Raw genomic sequence first — 16,405 nt, 5'->3', positions numbered from 1 at the left:
ACTACTGAAAGTGGTGAATCTTGAGATGTGCCATTGTCTAATTTCCTTAGAATAGAATCGTATTCATTCACGTTTGCTTTAAAGGTTCTATTAGCCATAAAGGATATAACAATCTTAAGTATTTTCTTAGGTACACCCCATTTGTAAAGCTGCTAGATTACCGGAACCATTGTTAATCTGTCAAAAGCTTTTTCTAAGTCCGATGACATAACAATATTGTGCTTAGTTTTCGACAAATTTTCTGCAAGTTTATGTTCCAATAGATGCAAAAGCGTTGATACTCCTCTATTTGGCCTGTAAGCGTGTTGTTTGCTGCTAACCTTTTTCTCTAGTAACCAACTAATTCGTCTCGCTAAGATTTTTTCGAAAATCTTGGAGAGAACGGGAAGAAGTGAGATCGGGCGGTATTCACCAAAAACTTGTGGTTTACGAAAACTTGTGGGTTACCGAAAATGTGTGGGAAAACTTGAGTTTTTGACGTGCCAGAATAAGTAGTGTTGACACCACATTTTTTCCAAATCATGACAATCGATCGCCGGGGACATAAAAGAGCTGCTGCGAATACCAAGTAGGTGGCTCTGAGTTCGACAAATTTGGATCATTAGCAGCACTTGCACAGTAGTAATATTTTCCACTGAGATTGCATTACGGTTATGTTGAGTCCTTACGAAATTTATAACGTATTCAATAATCCTCGCGTAATGCACAAAAAGTCGTTGCCTTTGAATCTTTACTTTTATAGGAAGTTTTAATAATTTTAACTATTTGTTCAGTCACCGAAAAACTACTGTAAATGGCAAAAATTCATCTAATAAATGACAGCTGCGTTTAACATGTGTCAAATGTAAGTGCCAGTTACTTGAAACCATGAAATAAATTGCCATTAACTATGTTTCCACCTGAAATTAATTCTAATTTTATTCAATCATAAATATTTCCACTAGAAAATATAAGTTTGAGTTGACATATATAGCTGAAACACATACACGCTTCAGCTTCGGATTCGTCTGCGTTACGTTATAGGCCTGCTTCGATGTTGCTTTCTATTATTTCATCCCTCCAAAGAGCAAATATTTTGTATGTTGACATTTTTTTACAGCTGATGAGCTGTCAGACAAAGCAAATGTTCAGATAATTGAACAAGAGCTTCCGTTTGGAGTCACATTACGTTAAATTACGTTCTTTTCCTTACGATTGTCAAACGAAACGTGAGGTCGAAGCTTCATTGTCATAGCATGCATTGAATTCCTATGGCTGAACTCGTAAACGTCAGGCGAAACCGGAGCTAAAGCGTGTTTGTGTTTCAGCCATTAAAGTCTGACACACAAATACGTAAACAATATTTCTGATAAATTTTGGCTTCAAATTAATTTCGTTTGTATACGAAATTCAAAGGGATTAAAAAATGGGTGAATTGTCTTTTAGGATTGTAAAGACTTTTCATTTAAAAATAAATTTATAACAAAATAATTTGAAAACTAAGTACCTAGAAATGGGAAACAATAACCTAGATAGCATCATGAAACATATTGAATTGAAATTGCTGAAAGCAAATCTCTTACGCCATTTTCTTCTCCTGACATGTGTTTTTGAAGATTAGAAGATGCCATGCATTAAGGGAACTCCCTGCGTAGATGACTCAAACAAATATTCCATCACCTAATGAGTTTTATCTGTTTGTTTGTTGTCTACTATGGTATTGCTCCTTATCAAAATCCAGGTAGATAGATTTAGATGCCCTCCATTCAACTCAATTCTAATATTATTTGTCAAACAATAACAATTGCTGTCCAAAAAAAAATGTATCCCACCACTGGTTTCTCTTTTATATCTTTTCAGATAAAATTTCTTTACAAAAAAAATATAAAAATACGCTCACTTCTTCCAAAAACAACAACAATACCAAAAATTATACCTACCATAAAATAATGTTATGCTACACGCATTCGATGATCACGTGTACACCACACTTAAAGTAGGCCTGATCACTCAATGACAGCGTGATCAACAAGACTCTTTACCAACCGAGAAAATTTTCCAATCTCTCGGAAACTCAAAAAAAAGGTCAGCCCTTCATTAAATTTTGTGTGTGTTCCAATCTATAAATGAGTTCCAGAGTGTATATGCCTGCCTCGCCTAAGGCGTCCATAATGCTTATCAGTCTTTAGCCAAAGTCGTCATGTTTATATGTTTCTCGACTTATAATTAAAAAGATACAAGTGTCTATGAAGGTATTGTCACGAATTGAAAATGAGACCAATGGAAATTGTCTGTGGATTGCTTTGACTCTCAAAGATTAGTTAGAGGTATCTCAGGTCATCAGTCCTCATATAAGCAAAATGTCATCTCAAAAAACACTTAAATCACAAAGAAATAAACCGACCATCAGGAAATAATTATGAAGACTTCTCAGTCTTATTCTTTTATTATGATGATGATGGAAACAAAAAGAAATAAAGGTCATTCATAAATTTGCACAAAAGACTTGGGAAAACACCATGCGTTTTGTTTACAAACAAAAGAAACATCATCTCCCTCCGAATCGACTTCAATGGATTGCTTCTGACGCTTCTTACGTCTACGTGATGATGTGACGTGACTCACGTATCACGTTTATTCAACGGATTGGCTCAACTCAATGGACTCGACTACAACACTGCCGGACGAGAAAAGTTATTTTTGAATTCGAATCAAATAAATCAGAACAAGTGGGAGTGGGTGAACCCCGCATTAAGCTTGTATACAACAAAATTCCATGCCAAGGACGGTAAATAAAGATCGCGGCGTCCAATATGGTCTGCGGCGGTGGCTGTGGTGAAAAAAGGGCTGATCTAACTTCTTAAAGGTTATGAAACTTTTACATACGCAATAAGATCAAGAGAATAAACAATAAGATTTTGATGTTAAATTACGTTCTTTTTGTTGCTTTTAATTCGAACACCACTCTTGTTTTGAATGCGATTTTGAAACAAGGAAAAACGATAAGAATATGAGGTATCTACCGAATAAGCGATAGCATTTGAAGTCTCCAAGTGACCTTATAATTAATGGCTCCTTTTTATTCGCTCTATAGATTAGTCATTTAAGAAACAAAATATTGTGGCCTAAGATAGATTGCATGTGGTTTTTGAACGCGTGCGAATGTCAACGACGCCACTTAACAGTGGATGATTTACCATTGAATTGGACTTAAGTTTAACATTAAAGAAAATAATTTCAGAACTTTGAAAAAATATGGAACAATCCTGTCTCTCTTCTTAAATTTGTTCTCTTTAAGTTGAATTTGACTTAAGTTGGATGGATTGGATATAGTAAATTTCATTTGTCATAAAATTGTAAGAGCCCTACATTATTTTTGACAGTATTCAAGTTGCTAGAGTTTCTAAACTCTGGTACTCACAAAATTTGTTAATACGAGTATTTTACCGAAACTTCATAACATTACCTTCGTTAATTCATTCATCAATCAATTTGACTTAACTTTCATTTTCTGTTAATTTTGTAAATGAAAGGAACCACTGTATGGTGGCGCCAAATGATTTGTTTTGTGTTGTCAAGCAGTGTTGCAATTTTTGTTTTTAATTTCTTGGAATATTTATTGTTATTTAATAAGTTTTTTAGTTTTAAAATAGACTCAAGCAATATCAGTCTCTATTTTGGGTTTTTCAATGTGAGCTTTTCTGTTTTGTTTAAGAAAAAAGCTGCCATTTTTTCAATCTCTATGTTATTGGCTTTATTTCGTCTTAAAAGTCTTGAAACGATAGACCTTATTTTTAATCTGAAAAAAAAAAATAACAATTGCAATCATCTCGTCAAGAAATAAGACGGTCACTTAAAAATATTCACCATTTTTTCATTCACCAATGGCGGAAATTCTACTTCTCAAATGTCAAAATTATGACAGCTTCAAAAGTGACAGCTGCCCAAATATTGGGTTGTTCAAAGTGGAACTTCGTATACCCTATGCATTAATAAATAGTTAAATAAATTAGGTGGCGCAACAGTTCATGAAGAACCATGGCCTAGTGACTTACAACTCTCAACCATTCCTGTGCACGAGTGCTGTTGTCGGGGATGGAGCCGAATCCGAACCATTCATTTTAGGAATAACTTTTCATGAGAAGAATTGCTTTTGGAGGATTTGTCAATTCCTCGCAAGATGCAGTACCCGTGAAAAAAGTTAGGTGGCACAGGCAGGGATTGAACCCAAAACCCCTTGCATGACAGTGCAACGCAGTCAAGTAAAACAAATGTCACCGCGGAATAAGGGAAAGCTGGAAACAGCTGGTGTTCTAACTAATGTGTTAAAGGTCTCATAAAATCTTTTGTCTGCGTGGTAAGCTATGTAAGGCTTATAAGGACCGATAAACATTCAATATCAGACATAAATATAAAGAACAAAAAAAGAATAAAGTTTAAAACTCGTTTTTCGCCTTATTTTACAAGACTTTACTTATTCAATGTTAAGAGGCAAAATTTAAGGAAGACAAATATTTTTTGAATTTTAAAATTTCTTTCTTCAAAATAAATTATAAAAAGGTAAGTACTTCAGAAAAATCTTATGCATTTAACAAAATTTAGTTGAAAGACAAAATTTTGAAACTTTGATAGGTTTCCATTTTGTTTAAATGAATTAAATTTAAAGGCTACAAGATGAAGACATAGTAGATGCAATAATATCGATTAAATCTAGTGGTACAGGCCTAGACCAAATGGACCCTAAGTTCTTGAGACTACTGCTTTCATATATACTGCGCTATATAACCTACATATTTAACAGAGTGTTGACTACTTCCGAGGTTGTGCTGCAGAATTTTGGGCTATTGCCATTCTTCCGTTTCTTTCGAAGGTATTTGAAAAATCTATTCTGGGGCAGATCCAGTCTGGTTTTTGACCTAAGAGTAGCTGCAAATCCGCCTTACTTTTTTTAACTGATAAAATAAGAATGGCAATGAACAGTGATCATGTTACATTGCTAACACTGTTAGATTATTCAAAGGCTTTTGATACTTTTAACCACTCAATTCCTTGCAGAAAGCTGCGAATTAACTTTGGGTTTTCTTTCCTGTAAGCTTGTTCTTTCGTATCTCAGGGGAAGGCAACAATTCGTAGTGACCATAATAGATACTCGTCCACATTTCTCAATGTTTTGAGTAGAGTGCCACAGCGATCTATTCTTGGACCAATCCTCTTCTCATTTTACATACTTGAGTTACCACAAGTTGCTAAACATTGTTTAATTCATCTTTATGTTAATGATGTGCAGCTCCTGATAAGGCGACCTTTAGGGGCTAAAAATGATGCCGTGGCTTTAATGAACGAGGATCTGCTCCGCATTTCAAATTGGTAAATTAAAAACGATCTCCGCCTCAACCCTGTCAAATCAACATCCCTCCCCATCTATCGCAAAAGCTTTGATTTATAGGGTTTACACTTTTTGCAACTTGACGACGAAACCTCTTCTTCAAGTCACTCGAAATTTCATCCCGATCAAAACTAAACTGCTACTTGCTGGGGCCCTTATACACCAATTGTGCTGTATGGGTGTAAAATCTTTTTTAAACTAGACTGTGCGACTAGTCGCAAATTGAATGTTGCTTAGAACAATATTGCCAGCTATATTTATAATCTACGTCGTTATGATCACATATCCATTTTTGCGGTACGGATTTCTGGTTGTAGCCTAGACAGCTTAATAAACTTTCGTTCTCTGAGTTACCAGCATGAAATCATCCAAACACAACCACCTGATTATTTTTACGGTAAGCTGAATTTCCTCATTCAACAAGGTCTTTTGCATTAATATTACCCCGATGATAATTCTGAATTAAACACAACAAATATTAAAAAAAAAATTATTGACATTTCTTTTTATTATAATAATATTAGTATGGTTCAATTATGTATAGAACGAAAATTTCAGCAGCGACCTTGGCGAAATACTTTCTTTTGATACCACTGTGGCATAATTGAGTTTCTATGCTGTTAATTTGCCGAATTATCTCACCCTTCAGCTCTTGAATTGTTGCTGGATTATTGACGTACATATTTTCTTTTAAATAACCCTAAAAAAATATGTCCAATGGCGCCAAATTACATTTTAATAAATATGATTTAAAATCATATTTATTAAATTAAATGGTATTCAGGAAAAACAATTCGACTGTTAACAGTCAAACATTTCATTTCAAAATTACATGATCTTGGCGGCCAATTGACATCGCCATAAGGTGAGATAACACAACCACTGACAGTGACAGTTATTGCTTGACCGGCCTCGCAAAAAATACGGTCCGATGATGCCGCCAGCTCATAAGCCGCATCAAACAGTCACTCTTTGTGGTTGCATATGTTTTTTTGACAGTCACTCTTGGATTATCATTCGCCCAAAATGCATAAATTCTTCCTATTGACGAATTCATTGAGGTGAAAGTATGCCTTATCGCTGAAGATGATTTTCTAGATCACCTACTGTTGCCATTTCTTACCACCATTCTGAACATTGACGACGCTTGAAATGGTAAAGGGGCTTTAGTTCTTGAAAAATTTGCACCTTGTAAGCCGGCTTACAACCCCATCCCGACTACTCACGACTACGGTTCGTCGTCTGACGTGGTTAGCGGAACTGCCAATCTATCCTGTATCAGACCGCATCTATCTAAAAAGAGGAATGCCTCTGGTGTAGTGAAGCAGCTCAAGCGTGCACTTTAAGATACTCGTCGTTCGGATAGAACGCCCCGAAAATTAAATTGTTGGTCGAAGACATAGCTCTTGCAATATAACCTCGGACGAGTTTTATCACGAAATTGTCAATTCTGTTGATCCGATCCCCGTTGTATACTAGCTCGTTGGAATAGTAATGCACATAAGAAGATTCGAATATTCGATATAAGCCGGTACAGCGTCGTAAACACTGCAGCTCGAACACCCGAAACTTCTCCATTTGGGAAGAGGCAACGTTGAACCACACAAGACAACCATAAACGATAATCGGCCGTACGAGGGCCATGTAGCAAATTACCTTCACCCCGGGGTCAAGCCGACTGCTGTGAAACAGGGGTTTCGTCAGAGCGAATTCTCTTCTGGCCCTGGTCAGAGCAGCATTTATATGTCTGTCAAAATATAAATACTGATCTAACCAGAAAGCGAGGTACTTCACTACACTTTTTCTCGCTAATGGCTGCTCGTATCCCTCGTAGCCCTAGCCAACGGAGTCCGGAACAGAATTGTCTCCGACTTCTGGACATTTATTTTCAGTTTCCAGTCGTCGCAATATCGCTGAATCATGTCGAAATCACGCTGCAAGAGAATTCTAATAACCTCAACCTTTCGGGCCGTTCTGTACGCAATTAGATCGTCGGCGTACGCAATTGCCTTTGTAAGACTATGATTAGATCGCTTAAGGGAATCAGCGAATTCACCACTCCCTGTTGTAGACCATTTTTACTTAAGAATGTTGTGTTAGAAGTTACATTGCCACTTTTGACAACAAACTTTGTATAAAGTATATACAACAATGGCTTGCTAATGCCAAGCCTGCTCAGTCTTAGGTAAAGACCTTCTAACCATACGGTGTCAAAGGCCTTTTCCAAATCAACCAGAACAGCACCTGTGCATTGTTGTTTTGATTTATTTCATTGGATATCAAAAACTAGCTTAGACGCAGCATGAATTGTGTCATGAGCCGCCTTGAACCCGAACTGTTTATTCCGAATTATTTTGTTGTCCGCAGTCCACTTAGTCAGAGTTAGTTGATGATTTCTTCGAAAACTTTGCTGATGCTCGGAAAAAGACTTATCGACCGAAGATTTGACGAGTTGGAGTTGTCCTTTCCCTTTTTCGGGAGAGGATGAGCCACAGCGGTCTTCCAATGCACTGGATAATATGCATTATTCAGTGCATTATTGAAGAGGGTGGTGTAAATGTCAACTGCTTCCATCGGTAAATGTCTTAGTACAACGTTGGATATACCATCGACACCTGCTGACTTTTTGTTTTTTATTGAGTTGAAGATGAGCTGAAGCTCAACCTTCTTCACTAACAAGGGACTTGGTCCCGTTAGCTCGGCGATTATGGCATTTGCCAAGTAATCGTCATTGAACCGCATGAAACCGCGGTTCTTAGATCGCCAATGTGTGATATCATTACGGAGGTAAAAGTGATTAAGTAGGGCTCTGTTTTCCAGGTCGTGGCTGGGGCGAATGCTAACATTCACCTTGTACACTTGCTGGAAAGCAGCTCCAACCGCCTCCACTTTTTCCTTCGGATCTTCAATTATGTAAAAGTCATCGTCAAAGATGGCTTCTTCTGGATCTATTTGCGCTGTCCTGAGTACGTCTCTGTTCTCTTCGGTTATTTGGAGTTTCAGACTGGGAAAGTCATTGTCGTTCTTTTTCCTGAATATTTTGTTGATTTTAGGGAACATACTAGGGTCACTGGAATTAACTGACCGAATCTTGCGGTCCCAGTACTTGTTAATTGATAACCTGTAGTTCTCCTTAATCAACAGATTGACATTTTTTATTGACGAATTCAGTGTCCTAACCTCCAAGTCGTGTGGGTCTGTAAGTCGTCTGTACAAGTTTTTGAGTCTTGTCAGTAAGCCACTCTTGTGCCTTCGCAGTGCGTCAATAGTCGCGTTTCTGTATGCGTCCATTTGGTCCCGTTCTTTGTACTTTGGTATTGTCCGTTCCATCGTTCGTTTTATTGTTTCGTCCATCTGTTGTAAGTGTTGGTCAATTTCTGTATTTGTCAGGTTTCTGTTGTTTGGTGGGGCTATGTCACTCGAACGAAGTTCTCTCGCTTAGGCGTTGGTGAAACGAGGCCAACGCATCTTACTGTAATTGTAAGAGTGCGTTGCAACGTATTCCTCCAACTCCACTCGTTCGTTCGGAATCTGCATTACAGCAGCCAGTCCGCAGTGATCACTGTCGTACTCGACTGTCTGTAAGCAGTTTCGAGGGTGATTACCCACTTTGTCTGTAACTGTCAGTCTGGTGTCGTACAGCAAAAGATCCAGAAAGGAGCCACTTCTTGGATACGATGGCTTTTCAGTAGGCAGCAGGTCGACACCATATTCAACGCTGTAAAGATTCATCAAATTAAAAAGATGGTTACCTCTGGGATTATTATGTTGATTTCCCCAATCTTCATGTTTTGCGTTCAAATCACCGACCAAGATGAAATAGTTTTCTTCCAAGCTCAGTTTAAGTTCCCTAAAAACAATCTCGAGTTCTGATGCAAAGTAAGTGACCTGCGGAGCTCCAGCCGCATAAGCACAGTCCAACGTACTAACCATCATGCCACCATTATCCAGTTTACATGTTTCAAATTGAGTTAATCTGAAATTGAGAAATGTTAAATGAATACAGACAAAACTTGATGGTTAGGTAGAGTTTACATTCGGCCCTTAAAATTTAACCACCCTTTACATATTTACATTTTATCTTTTCGTCAGAATTTAATTAACATGCCACAAAACCTCTCTAACATTTTTACCAATTGAGGATTGTGTTTTACGACTATATTAAAATGTATCAATATTTTGTATTATTAAACCCCACGTTTATTTTTTAGACGTCAATGTCAAGTTGTCAAAGACCAAGCGTTGAATGCCTTAAGTTCAGTACAACATGACAACATTCTACGATGACTCGACTCCACGTGCGATGTTTGGGCTTGCACGGACTCCTTTTTCTTCAATTCAAATTCATATTATTTATAATCTTCTGTTGCTATCAGGAGTTTGTTTTTATAAATCTTTCAAGTACACCCTGAACCATGAGTTAAACATAATATAGAAGGTAAATAAAAGATTGAAGATTATGCCAAATTCTTTTCTCTTTTTTTTAATAAAAATGTCTTAACTTTTTGAACTTTTATACATTTTTAATCGACAGCATGAATCAAAAGATAAGCAAAGGTGTTTCTGTTTAATCAGTTGCAGATTTAATGCAACAAATAAGAAGATTATACTTATACCATCATATCTTAGGAATTTTTCAATAACAAATACATTTTTGTATAATCAGTAATTTAGATTATAATCAATCAGATCCACAAAAATGTGCATTCTCATTTTGATTTATTTCTAGACCAAACCAACGACAGAACGAGACTAGAAAATATCGATGGTATTTCGAAATTCTGTTGCAACCGCTGGCTGGCGCTGTTTAGGGCTTCTTGTTGCAAAAGTATCTTATAGTTTAGTACTACTTGTAGAAGGTATCTCATATGTCGTCGATGGCATAACCGTTCTCAATAAAAAATAAAAACAAAATATAAATAAAAAATAAAACAATATAATGCAACCGATATATGCGAGTAGTTAAACTAGTTATAAAAAAGATACATACCTATCTAAACCTATACCTTTCAATTTCCGAACCCACTACTTCTTTCACGTGAGTCTTGAGTCAATTCAATCCATACCCACTAACTCTTTTAAAAGCCAGTGAATGAACTTCAACCAGACCATGTATGAAAACGAATGAACCATGTGAAAGAGTTACTGTGGGTAAAAGATATATCTAGATGGAAACATAGATGAAAAACCAGAAATTCCTTTAAACAATTTGGTTTGGCAGAAATACCGCGTTGCGCCGCGCGCTGGTTTCTTCTAGGTTTAGAGGAAGGTATATGATCTATAAGTCTAAGTCGCATATTATATTGAATTTCGACCTCACATTACAATTATTTGTTATACTTATATGTACCACGAACCACGACCACGAGACATAATGAACGTTCTACTTATAACTCAACAATCATTTCAGAAGATGCTTTCTATTCTTCATTCTTGCAAAGGTGGCTAGAGATACTTTATCTTTATAAGGAGCTCAAGAATGACAGGTCTATGCGGATTGATCGACATTCAATGGGTTTTGAAAATCAAATAATATTTATCACTTGAGATTAATGTAATAAAGAATTCAAGAATTTCATATATTGAAGGTATCAAGCAGGTCAATTGATTGATTGGACTGCCCCTGATGCGAACCAGAATTTTGCAATTCTGTTACATTTAAATGGTTGATACAGTAAATTTCCTAAATTAAGATTCGGTCATATTCGACGGACCAAATTTTTGCATGACCAGAAATTAAGGCAAACAATACAACGATGTCCCTTTGGTAGTAGAAATTTCTGGTCATTTGTAAAAAACGAACGAAACACCACGTCATACTCGGTTCCAACGCTCGTCCACAATGACATTCCATATGTAAGCTCGATTGATAAAGCCAATTTGCTTGCAGCACATGTTGCTGTCAATCCTTGCTGAGTCATTCTGTTGTTGAGGGCGTAAACGATTTAATGGGACGAATTTTTTTCGTACTCGTGCAGTTGCAAGAGTACTAAAAGACCTTGACAATAGATATCCGCTGGCCCTGGTGTTCCCTAGCGATTTATTTTGTCTCCAACTCTCTTCCTCATAGTCATAAACGATCTATTGTCTGCCAATTTTTATATATTAAATCTGTTTTGCTGATGACAGTACCCTCTCAGCTTTTTATATTGGTTTCTAGGTTCACATCCTTGTCCTTCGGGAATTAAGTCCGTGTACATTTGAATGGTTCAAAAACTCAATGCTGTCTCCTGTCGTTAAAGCGTAACCCACCCGATGGCACTATTCATAATATAATTTAAAAACAAATTTAAGCTGGGAACTTGGCAGCTCCACCCACACCAAAACCTAACACTGATAACTTCGCATCTCGTCTGTCGATTTGTCTTGCTTAAAAGTTTGTCTATACGTACTCGTATCAATTTTTACGAAATTCGAGCACTATTTTTTGTAGATTTTATTTTTTATGAAAAAACGGACTGTTGGATTTTTATATAAAAATTACTGAATATTGAAAACAATATTTTCTGTGAAATAAAATAAGTTTGAAGCCAATATTTTTAATTTTTGAAAAGCTATTTCAGCCGAAAGTAAATTTTTACCAAGTTTTAGTATTGTTTTTTTTTAAAGTTTAATTTTTTGTAAAAAAAACTGTCAATTCGAATTTTTTAAAAATTTTACCAAATGTTGAAAACAAAATTCCTTATAAGAACAAATTAGTTAGAAGCTATTATCTCAAAGTGTTCAAAAGATATTTGAGTCGAAAATCAATTTTTACCAACTTTTATACATTTTTTTTTCGGTTTTTATTTTTTTGTAAAAAAACTGTCAATTCGATTTTTTTCAAAATTTTACTGAATGTTGACAACAAGATTTTTTGAAAGATAAAAGTAGTTTGAAGCCAATATCTACAATTTTTGAAAAGATATTTGAGACGAAAATCAATTTTTACCAACTTTTATACATTTTTTTTAGGTTTTTATTTTTTGTAAAAAAAAACTGTCAATTCGATTTTTCTCAAAAATGTGTCCTAATGTTGAAAACAATATTTCTTATAAGAAAAAATTAGTAAGGAGCTATTATCTTAAAGTGTTTAAAAGATATTTGAGTCGAAAATCATTTTTTACCAACTTTTGTTAATTTTTTTTTCGGTTTTTTTTTTGTACAAAAATTCGATTTTTTCAAAATTTTACTGAATGTTGACAACAAGATTTTTTGAAAGATAAAAGTAAATTAAAGCCAGTATCTCAGAGTTTTGACAAGATATTTGAGTCGAAAATCAATTTTTACCAACTTTTATACTATTTTTTTTAGGTTTTTATTTTTTGTAAAAAAAACTGTCAATTAGATTTTTCTCAAAATTTTATCAGATGTCAAAAACATTATTCGCCGTTGCACAAAATTGTTTTAGAGATGAAATCATATTTCAGTCGTAAAATTTTGGAGCTTACAAACTTTTTTTTTAGTTTTTTTGATTTATAAAAAAACCGTTATATTGATTTTTTTTTAAAATATACCTGTTTTGTATCACGTTACAATATATTATATAAAATTTAATTCAAGTCTCCAGCGTTTTTGGTTCGAAAGATATTTAGGGTTAACCAAAATTTTCACCTTTTTTTTAAACTGGTATGGTAAAAAAACCACCCACGCAATTTTGTTGAGAGCCCTTTCTGCATCTTTCTGCCTTATTATCTGTATAACAAAATTTATTTAAAATCGATATCTCTTCTGGTTCTTGAGCTATGGACAACGAAAAAAACGTCGCGAACGTACGGATGTACGGACGTACGGACGTACGAACGTACGTACACACGCACGTACAGACATCTTTCTAAAAATCTTTTATTTCGACTCTAGGGACCTTGAAACGTCGAGAAATGTCAAAATTTTCAATTTGACAAATCGGACCCATTACAATAACTTCCTATGGGAAGTTAGTAACGGCTTTATGAGGGGTATTCTTCTGGAGCAATACAAAAATATGGTTTTCTTGTAGAAAGAAGCCGAATTAAGAAAAAATTAGAGAAAGTTCTAAAAAATTGTATTACTTCATTTCTGAAAAAAAATCGAATTTTCGAATTTACTGCTGTTATTTTAAGTACCTATTAGAAAATGGAAAAAAATTCACCTTAAACTAATCGGCTTGGTTTTATTCGGCACAGTGGTTTAGTGGGCCAGGACAGACAGACAGACGGATGGAATGGGGGACCCACTTTTTTATCTTTTCTAAAATCGTAATGTCATGTTTGATTCGAAAGTTTTTACGAATGCAATACATAGTTCTTATGTGTCGCAAGTAAAAAACACTTCAATGTTCACTATTTATGTGCATATAAAAAATAAGATGGAATTTAAGACTATTGTTTCAGAAATTTAAAGAGCAACTTTATATAAAATTCAAGATCTCGGTTTCTTCTTAAAAACCTGAATATTTGCTCTTGTTTTTGGAAACAAATTTTATTAAAAACAATTTAAAGCATTACTTAAGTTACAAAATTTTTAAATGTTTTTGACAGCAAACCACTTTTTGGTGAATGTCGTTAAATTACTAACAAATCTTTACTTATACAATTTAACCGTATTAGCTTTATGGCTCATATGACTCCCCCCTGGATTGTTCTTTGATCACAATTTTATGAATCTGAGCTAAGTTGGAATATGGCTGAATGTCAAATTCATATTATGTTCTTGGCCCAGTCCTCAGTTGAAAGTGGTACTTTTTGCAAAAAAGTTTAGAAAGTAAAATACAAATTTTGTTTTCATATACAAAAAATAAATAATTCAAAATATAATAGAGGTCATATGAATTAACTCAATACGATCAGTTTTGAATTGAAGGGAATTCCTACAAATATAAAAACAAATTATCTCAAAGGGGGGGTCATGACCCCTACAACCCCGTTCTAGATCCGCCATTGTGCTTCACGACGACCCAAAAGTGCTTGAGTCTTACGAACTGCAACTGCATTTTTATCATGTTTTGTAATGAAATTTTAACAATTTTAATATTTTTTAAGGCTCATTTTTGGTTAAAGGTTCTTGTCAAATGTCAAAATATGACAGCTTTAAGAGTGACAGTTGTCAAAAAAGCCTATCATTCAAAATAAAACCTCTTATCGGTAACTATTTTACTTCTGCCTTTCGATTATTAACTTCCCATAGGAAGTTATTGTAATGGGTCCGATTTTTCAAATTGAAAATTTTGACATTTCTCGACGTTTCAAGGTCCCTAGAGTCGAAATAAAAGATTTTTAGAAAGATGTCTGTGCGTGCGTGTGTTCGTACGTTCGTACGTCTGTATGTCCGTACGTTCGCGACGTTTTTTTCGTCGTCCATAGCTCAAGAACCATAAGAGATATCGACTTCAAATAAATTTTGTTATACAGATAATAAGGCAGAAAGATGCAGAAAGGGCTCTCAAGAAAATTGCGTGGGTGGTTTTTTTACCATAGCAGTTTGAAAAAAGGTGAAAATTTTGGTTAACCCTAAATATCTTTCGAACCAAAAACGCTAGATACTTGAATTAGATTTTATATAATATATTCTAACGTGATTCCAAACAAGTTTATTTTTTCAAAAAAATTTGTCACCTCCAAAATTTTACGACTAGAATATGATTTCATCTCCAAAACAATTTTGTGCAACGAAAAATAATGTTTTTGACATCTGATAAAATTTTGAGAAAAATCGAATTGAGTTTTTTTTATAAAAGATAAAAATCTAAAAAAAAAACATTACTCAATGTTGGTAAAAATTGAATATCGATTTAAATATCTTTTCAAAAACTTAAAACATAGGCTTCAAACTTATTTTATCTTATAAGAAATATTGTTTTCAACATTCTGAAAAAATGTTGAGAAAAATCAAAAAATTGACACTTTTTTTTACAAAAACTAAAAAACCTTAAAAATAAAAAAGGTGGTAAAAATTAATTTTCGACTCAAATATCTTTTCAAAAATTTGAGATATTGGCTTTAATTTACTTTTATCTTTCAAAAAATACTGTTGTCAACATTCAGTCAAATTTTGAAAAAAATCGAATTGACAGTTTTCTTACAAAAAATTAAAAACCGAAAAAAATTTAACCAAAGTTGGTAAAAAATGATTTTCGACTCAGATATCTTTTCAAAAATTGGAAATATTGGCTTCAATTTAATTTTATCTTATAAGAAATGTCGTTTTCAACATTCGATAAAATTTTGAAAAAATTCGAATTGACAGTTTTCTTACAAAAAATGAAATTCTAAAAAAAACAATACTAAAACTTGGTAAAAATTTACTTTCGACTCAAATAGCTTTTCAAAAATTAAAAATATTGTCTTCAAACTTATTTTATTTCACAGAAATTATTGTTTTCAATATTCATTAATTTTTATATAAAAATCCAACAGTCCGTTTTTTCATAAAAAATAAAAATTGATAGAAGTACATATAGTGAAACTTTTAAGCAAGACAAATCGACAGACGGGATGGGAAGTTATCAATGTGGGTCGTATCCCAGCCTCTTTTTTCTTCTATATTCAAAAGTAGCCAATGTTAAGAAACGTCTTTCAAAAACACGAGGCTGATACTCGAAAATTGCATTTCATCTGAGTGAAAGCATCCTAAAGAAAGGAATTCAATTCAATCAAACGAACTTAATTTTTTGAATCCTGAAACTCAAGGGCAAAATATATGAATTTTGAATTTTAAATATACACAATGCCTTTTTGCACGTACCGTTATCATCACCACTTCCGCCTATCATATTACTACTCTCTTATCCTTTTTGTATTCGTTGTGTCAATTTTAATCGCATTCTGTCTCACTTCCGTTAACCACTTAATATAATAAAACACTCTATGGAAAAAGAAAGCAAAATGTATACGACTTCTTTTATTCCACCCACATTCTCTAGCAGCTGCTGTTTCTTAAGAAGAACGATCCACTTCTTCACCACACTCAAAATCTTCGAGTACAAGTAACAAGTAATTCATCAAAAACTCACTCGAAACATTAAAGTAACTTACTTAACTTTGCAGCGCCCTCATTTGAGTGAGTTTTTTCCTTTGTTTTTAC

This window comes from Eupeodes corollae, chromosome 3 (genome assembly GCF_945859685.1).
Source record: "Eupeodes corollae chromosome 3, idEupCoro1.1, whole genome shotgun sequence".
In the NCBI taxonomy this organism is placed as follows: Eukaryota; Metazoa; Arthropoda; class Insecta; order Diptera; family Syrphidae; genus Eupeodes; species Eupeodes corollae.
This window is presented reverse-complemented; position numbering follows the sequence as displayed.